This window comes from Ammospiza nelsoni, chromosome 3, assembly GCF_027579445.1.
Source record: "Ammospiza nelsoni isolate bAmmNel1 chromosome 3, bAmmNel1.pri, whole genome shotgun sequence".
Taxonomy (NCBI): domain Eukaryota; kingdom Metazoa; phylum Chordata; class Aves; order Passeriformes; family Passerellidae; genus Ammospiza; species Ammospiza nelsoni.
In genome coordinates, this window is record NC_080635.1 from 31,201,352 (window position 1) to 31,209,868 (window position 8,517).

Consider the following 8,517-nt stretch of genomic DNA (forward strand, 5'->3'; position numbering starts at 1 on the left):
TAACAATTATTTACTGTTATTTCCCTCCAAAGTGTTGTTTTTCTTGAACATTAAATGTCCAAAGCATATCAGATTTATTACAAACTACAGTTAATTAATTTAGCACTCCTGCTAGAGAAACTAGTCAATTTTCCTTTGTGTCAGGTGGCCTCTCCAGTAGCACACTCAGCCTTGGCAGGCTGCCTGGGCACTCCCTAGCCTCTTGGAAATGTGAGACAGGTGCTGCTCTAGGCTGAATCTGTTGATCTTATCTGTGTGTAAATAAGTAAAACATCAGAGGCAACAAATGAGCCAAGAATGAAGCTGTGCTTGATAAAGTTGTGCCTGGGCGTCTTTAGAATCTCTTGTGAAATGTATTCAACTAAGAATGGAAACGTGGATACTGAGCTGCGACAGTTGCAGTGTTTGGCAATTTGCAAATCTCATCCACATTTGTTCTTCCCATGTACATAAATACTGTTGGATAAGAGATGGCAGAATGATCCTATAGCAGAATCTCCCTTATCAAAGGTAATGGATAAACCTGTGAATGAGAAGCCTGTACATGTGCTAGTGGGTGCACCTGAGAGCACAATGAAATGAACACAATGTCTGTGTCCAGTGCAGGGCTGCACTCAGTTGAGCCTGGTAGCTGCCTGTATCAGAGCTAGGCTGGCTCTTCTGTCACACTGGCATTCCCAGTCTTCCAGAGAGGCTTCACTAATGCAGCACAGTGCTAGGCTGAGTAGGGGCCTGCAGCTGCACCATGCCTTGAACAAACAAGCCCTGGAATCTGGAACCTGGAGCACAGGGCTGCAGTGCACAGGCAGTGATTCTGCACAGCACTAACCCAGATCCTGCTTGCACAGGGCTGCTGTGCACAGCTGTACTCAGTCTCACTGCTCTGGAAGCTGTTCCTGCACACAATTCCTGACAGCCCGCCTGGTCCTGCCAGTGTGGCACAGGCACGGAGGGACTTTGAATCTAAGGTTTACAGTGGGGGCTCCAAGCAACGCAGATCAGCTCTGTGATTTCCACACCTCACACAGTGGTGTGTCATTGTTCTCCACCTAAGCAATACCAGGGATTGTATCAGAGCCAAGTCCCCCTGCAGCCATACCAGAGATAAACACAATCTGAACAATCCAATCCCAGAAAACAGAGATGTGACTGCATAGTTGTGTCCATGGTATTAGTTTTCCCAAATTACAGCTCTGCAAGGCTAGGATGAGTGTGGAGGTTCAGGAGAAGAAAGACTGCAAAGGTGTCTTGAACTGAACATGGAGAAGTGCTTGTCTTCTACACTGTCATGATAAATCAGATACTTGACTATCTGAGCATTCTCAGGGGGAAAGTAGGATGAGCTTCTTAAATCTGCTGAAATGTATATGCAGGAGAGGCAGCTAAATGAAAAACCCCTCGAAGGGAATCCCGGGTACTCAAATATTTAGAGAGAACCAAAGCAGGTTTCATTTGCCTCCTGGATAGAGTCACCTCCCCGGGAGAACATGGAAAACTGCGGGGGATAGCAGTAACCTGAAACGTTCCCCTTCTTGGCTAACAAGCAAAAAAGGAAAATTCCATTAAAAGGAATATGTAACCAAGCATTAAAAACAGCTCTCTTTGTGATTCTAAAGCATTTGAAGGAGAGCTGTATTTTCACTGTGACAGCATTAATAGATTGTCCTGATTCTCTAATGGGTAAAGGATACCCAAACACCAGCATCCCTGCCCCAGAATTACTTATTGCTTTTTTTATTCCTTTGATATCCTGAAGAAAGGACACAAAGGTTTTAGTGCAATTAAGCAAGAGGGAGACAGTGTTTTTAATAGAAGTGACTAATGTATGCCCTGGGAATGATGTGAATTTATGCCAAAGGAATTTTATACCTTCCTCTGACTTATGTGATGGTGGAACTGCCCACATGTGACCAAGACCCTTAAGCTCAGTAGGCACACTGTTCTGGAGTTCTGTGAGATTGGGGCACAAGCCTTCATTAACCAGTCTGCTTTCAGGCAGCAGTGCCACATTTCTAAGATGTCTTCCTGAAGCAATACTCCATGAGCCATGACCTCTCACTCTGTCTCTGTTTACTCACATTTGAAAATGAAAATACTGGCTCCAGCCTATCTCACCGGGGTTTCTGAGCCTGAATTAGCAACTACAAACTGTGATAAGATCTCTGGAGTGCTGACAGATCACAGTATTATAATCAGCTTTCTGCTGTCTTAAATACTGGGTTTCTGTAAGTTGTATCACCATGTTTTGGGGAGAAAAAAGGGAGAAGAACAAGTCAGATACAGATTCAGAAATTCTTCTTTATTACTATATAATGAAGGGCAAAGGCACACTGATTATTTTGACACATTCTTCTGGATCCCACGTGCTAACACTGCTGAGACTTAGAGACTTGAATTTTGATTGATACCTCTGTGCCAGCACTACCTTTCCATGAAGAATCAGTTGTTCTACTTAACATGAAGCAATAACCAATATGAGCCCAACATTTCATGTTTGTGGATAAGGATTCAGAATGAATGTTAATAGAAAAGTTCTGGTTAAAAGTCCCTGGCTTCAGTGAATACCCATTTCCTTTGTTATCTTCACGGCAACAAAAAATGACTCGGGAATTTATAGAAAAGTGTGACTATTCCTTGCAGGGTGCAAAAGTCAAGTATGTTCTGAAGGCTGGCACTATTGGACCAGAGATAGTAGTTGCAAGATTCCTACTGATCAGCATCTACTTTGTCTTGCTGCCAAGGCTTTTTAGACGTTTCAGATTTTCTGGGGAGGTCAGATAAATGTTATTTTCCTAGTCTGTGTGATGGTGATGAGGGGAGTCACTAATCATCCCTCCTGGGTAGCCAAGTGCCTTCACAGCAAGGTTCTGTGCACTGGGATCGTAGCCAGCCATGGTCAGCATGAAACGGGTTTCAAATCACCAAGGTTAAGAGGTACAGTAAGCAATAGGCTAATCACACTTCTTTAATAGGAAAAGCATCATGTTGTACCCAGTCCCATAGCAATTCTCTCTCCAGCCTGCCTGGAACTTTCAGCTCCTTATAAAAGCTCAGAAAGAATAGTCTTGGCTGCTATCTAATGTGATAGTGACACTGATATAAATGTAGACTAGGTTGTCCATCTGCAGCTTCTCTGATTTATACATATTGTCCCTTTTCCCATATCCCACTCAAGCCCCTTTCTCAGAGTGAAACCAAATCATATTCCAAATTCCTTGAGCAGACAGCCCTCATTGTTGGCCACTGTGGGCCACCAGCAAGGAGGGCATTCTTGTATGTCAGTCCCTGATACTGACAATACTCAGTCTCAGTAGAAAATACTTCACCTTTACAAGTTGCTCTGGGTTTTAATGAGCCACATTTAAGCAATTCACCAGCATCAAAATCCCTGTTATTATTTCAGCTGTGCCTCTGAGATAAGGCAGGTGGTAAACAGATCCAGTTGGACAGCGGATTTGACTGCAAAAAGTGTGCTTGTTCTTTGGAAATTTTATAGAGCGCTTGCTTGACTTACCCTTTAGAAAAGCTTTGTTCTATTAGAGCTTCCTCTTTTCTGCCCACAGCTTCATGTTGTCTACTGGAAGCAGCTGACAAAAGCATCACATATAGTTTTTCCATTTAAAAAAAAAAGCTTGATGTTCTGCTTGTACTTTATGCTGACCTGCAGCACGCACCCTTACAAATGTTTTTTTTTGTGGGTACAGAGAACAGTGACAGAGCGCCCAGCCTGCCACTGCTGGTCTACTTGAGCTATCTGCAGCAAATTATTTACCCACTGAGTCTGAATTTTGTTTCTGAACAGAGAACAGTTTCTCACTCGGAGCTACTCAATGAGTATTTTGTGTAAAGAAATTTTAACAGAGGGACTGTACTGATAGCTATCACTGTTTGGCACTGTAATGTTTGCAATCTAAAATCAGATTAATATGGGCTTGTTCCATGAAGTCATATAGCTGTTGGAAAATAGCTCACAACTAATATATTCATCACTCACAAAGTAATCATTAGCCAATAATATGAGCATGAGTTAACTATTAATTCTAAATGCAGAATACTCTGCTCCTCAGATGTGTAAGTCACATCAAAACAGCCACATTCACTGTCAGCTGCCATCTGTCAGGTGGTTTTCTAATGTGGAGTCTTGAAAACAATTATTTTTTTCTACACTTGTCTTTTAAAAAGGCTTTTCTGTAGTGAGGGATGAGAAATTAAACTAAATTCTTATTAGTAGATCTTGCATAGTAGAAAGACCTGTGTGAGTAGCTACACCCCAATATTGGTCAGCAGAGACCAAGACACTTTCTCTGCCAGCTTCCTCATTAATGCTGTTCCAAACATGGTAGGAGGCTCAAGGTGGTGGCATTTCTAAAGCTGTTTTCCTAGCATGATAGTAGTGCCTTAAAAAAAAATATACCTTATTGTTATGCATATAATGATCTTGTGGAAAAAGATGTTGAAAGCAGCTAGAGGTTTTGTTTTCTGATCTGATCTCTAATTAGAGTGAATTCTTGGAAAAGAAAGGCTTCCAACATTGATACTCAGATGGAGATTTCCCAAAGATGGGACTGTTTGTCAATAGACACTCCAATTTTTCTGCTGGTGCAAAGTATTCTGAATGTTTTTGGTGCATTTAAAACATTTTCTGTTCTTATTCTATATCTAACACAGTTGCATTCATAACCCTCTGCATAGTATTAATTACAATTATCAAATTAAACGATACTGCACTATGTAGCCAGAAAAGGTCTGGGAGATGTTCCTATTCCTCTTACACAGATTAATCCCAGAAGAAGCAGGATGACTCAAGCACAGCAAAGCTTGCTCTTCACCTAATAACTACAGCATGAAAGTGTTCCCAGAAATCCTTACAGATGGGAGTCCAGGAATAGTATCAATTTGAGATGCTTTGAGACTAGATTCATAAGGATATCACAGTAAAGATTTAGCTGCTTTAAAGGGAAATTTTATTGAGTTTCACTTGTGCATTTACCACAAAAGTCTTGACAAATGGGACCTTTCTTCTCCCTCACCCTGCTGTTCACTTGCTCCTGCTGTGGTGGGGTGAGTTGGCCTTAGGGGCTGGCTTGGCACCTGGAGTTTCCACTGAGCCAGTAAAACCACACCCAGTATAAACTTGTTCAGGAGCCAGCAGCAGTCTGCTCTTCAGAAATATCTGTATTTGAAAAATGAATGAGTTAGAGATAAAAGAGAGTGTGTTAACTCTTCTAAGTAAATTATTTAAACTTGCAACCTGTTTCTATCTTTTCCATATGAAAAATTAATGTGCCACGGGCTCTTTTGCATCTTCATGGTAAAAAAAAAAATCATCTTTTTATAGGTTTATTCCTCTTATGGGCTTTCCACAGCCAGTATCAGTATTTCAGCTATCAATCCTCAGGCCTCTCTCTCCCATCCCTCTCCCCAAAGGGCACAATTCCATTAATGAGCATCTAAGTATGAACAGAACAGAGCAGGCCCAGTAATCTCCAGAACAATGTGTCCTACTGAGAAAGAAAAGCTGAGTCAAAAATGCTGTTCTTAACATTTGCAAAGAATGAAATGAGGATTTTCTTCCCCCATGTGCTACATGGATCTTGCACTGGGCCTGGACTGACGCTTGCTAAAAATCATGGCCAAAATCTTCAACCTGAATGCACAGACCAGGTTTGTGTATGACTTTTATTTTCAAATTGATGCAATACCTGAATAAAACCACCCTAATTTTCAGCAGGGCTGAGCAAATGCCCCTCCGATTCATTTCACATGTAGTTAAGAAATATCAGCACCTCTGAAAATCAAACAGTGGTTAAATTTACAGCTCCTCTATTTGAAAATATCTCCCTGAGTCTCCATCTATTTAAATGGAAAACTGTGAAACCAAGGGCACACAGTGATCTGGGCAGTTAATAACGTTCCTTCCAATATAACAAATCAATAAAACTCTTGGGAATAATGGCATCAACTTGGATCTAACAGTTTAATGACAGCATCAGATTTCCAACAAATGTTGGACATATGACATTTTGAAAAGGTGAGTATTGTCCTTCTCATCTTGAAGGAAGGGAAAGAAAGAAAGAGGACAATTCCTGATTTCCCTGAATTGGCTTAGTCATTCCAGAGCAGCATCACAGATTTTTAATGATCTGAAATGGCAGACTCCCTGATCTTTCTAGGACAGTTTCACAGGGCTCATCATTGCAAGTAGGAAGTGATTCTCCTTTCCCTTGTGACCTGCAATTAGCATCTGACTCCTCTGTGAAGCATTAATTTTTCTAGTCCTGGAAGTGCACTTGGAGTCTCACTGCATCTGCCCTCAGCAGTGGCAGCTTTCTCTTCCACATCCCCTCTGCTGGGTGGCTGTCTGGAAGCAAAGCTGTAGTGTTTGCTCTTTTACAATACTGCTCTCCTGGGCATTCCCGCATCTTTATGGCCCCATGTTTCAGGGCCTTCTGCTTCCCCTCATTATTTATTTATTGCATTTAGGGGCTTATTTGGCTGACAGTGCACTTTCTGTCCTTGTATACCTTTCCCCCTCCAATGTTCCACATACATTTTAAAGACAATTTTATTAAAAAATAAAAGCAGGTGAGTTAAGGAACAGTTTGTGAAGACAAGACCTCAAATGAAGATTTACCTGAGCTACAATATGAGCTTCACAGTGTAATAGAAGTTGAGGCAATATTTAGTTTTGTTTCTTTTACATAATTTCTTGCAGTGTATCCCAAGGAAATGCTGCCTAGGAAAGATTAAAGGGAAAGCAACCTACAAACTACTTAATGCTTTCTGATATCCACATAATGCTGGCTGATGTCCACTGGCCAGAAGGGCAATAATGACATATTAAGGTTGACATTGTGAGCTTAATGCAAGGATGTATTTAAGGGTTTACTACTTTGTTTTAGGATCCTTAGCAAAATACAGCTGAAAGAACCGATTTGGGCATTTTGGGTGACAGGTGTAATTTTGCATTAATAACTTCTGGGGAAAGTTCTTTTCTCTGTAGAGATGGATAATCTACAATGGCCATCAATTTCTTTCCTTAGTATCAGTAATGTGAAGCGTGTATTGGGCATTGCTTTGTGGGAAACCCTTTGATATCTTTGTTAAACATTGTACTTTGCTATAGCTTTATCTCTAGCCACAAATCTGGTGTGTTTTGTACAGACAGAATAAACGATAAAAACAACTTATTTTATTGAAAGACACCATTCAAGATGGAAAAGAGAATGCTTGTTACAGGAAAGGTGCTTTATCAGATCAGATACCCGGTGAATTCCAGGCACAGGGCTGCACTCCTCGCCCCGGGCCTCCTCAGGGCCACGGGCGGGATTCCCGCGGGAGGCACCGGGAGAGCCGCGCTCCCTGCCCGGGCTCACAGCCGGGCTCCGGCCCGCCCCCGCTGCACTTCCAACATCGGTCCCCGCTTCTCTCCCCTCCTCCTCCAGGCCCGCTCCTCTTCCAGCAGCCGCACCCCGAGCGTTTTCCCCCTGCCCGGCCGAGGCCCCTCGCAAGGGCTCCCCTTGGCCGGGCCCGGCACCTTCGGGCCCTCCCTCAGCCAGCCGGGGCGCTGGGGTAGGGAGAGCTGTGCCGGGGACAAGGAGAGCTGTGCCGGGGCTGCCCCCGCCCAGGGCTGCCATGGCAGCGCTGGGGACAGGGAGAGCTGTGCCGGAGAGAGTGACGGCTGTGCCGGGACTGCCCCCGCCCAGGGCCGCCATGGCAGCGCTGTTCGGCCCCGGCAGAGGGAGCCGCAGACCGCCGAGCCGCGGAGGCGGCGCCGGGGCCCCTCGGGCGAGGTGTTCTCTCTCTGGGCAGCACGGGCGGCTCGGCTTTCCCTCGTCCTGCCGGGGCCTGCCGTCAGAGCCGGGCTCAAACCCCAGGGTGTGAAATGTGTCAGTGCGGCTGCCATTTATCCCGCTGAGGGAAAGGGCTGCTCGGAGTGCCAGAGGTGCCCGCCGCCCGCTCCGCCTGGAGCAACCAGGCGGCTCTGCAGCTGCATCCTACCATCTGTAATTGGTATAATTTGATTTGACAGTAATTCCATCGTTGTTACGGTTATTTACAAGAGGTGCCCTGTTACTCGTTCGGTTTCTGCCTGTTGTTTTCCTGCCTTTTCCAGTCGTGGTTCCATGATTTCCTGTGCAGTTCTTGGGGCCCGCCGTGTGTCGCGGCTCGTGGGTGTCAGTCGCTCCTTTGTGCCGTGCACCAAGAGGTTTGGGGTCTGTAGAGAAACTGCTCGTCCTTGCCTGGTAAAACCACTATAGTCTTACCTGAAATCTCTTATTTCATTGTAATATTACAATGAAAGGTGCTTTCGCCTTCCCATCAATTTAGTTTTGTACCCTTTTCCCTCCACGTTTTTCGTTTTAAAAACAACTTGCTGTGTTTACCTTCAGATGCTCGTTTAGTTCAAGGAAAGCTGGCACGTACAGCTTCATTATGTCAGTTTATAGGAGCTAGATACCAAAACCAATTCAGCACAATGAAGTACAGCACTTTAAATGCCAAAAAGGTTTTCTT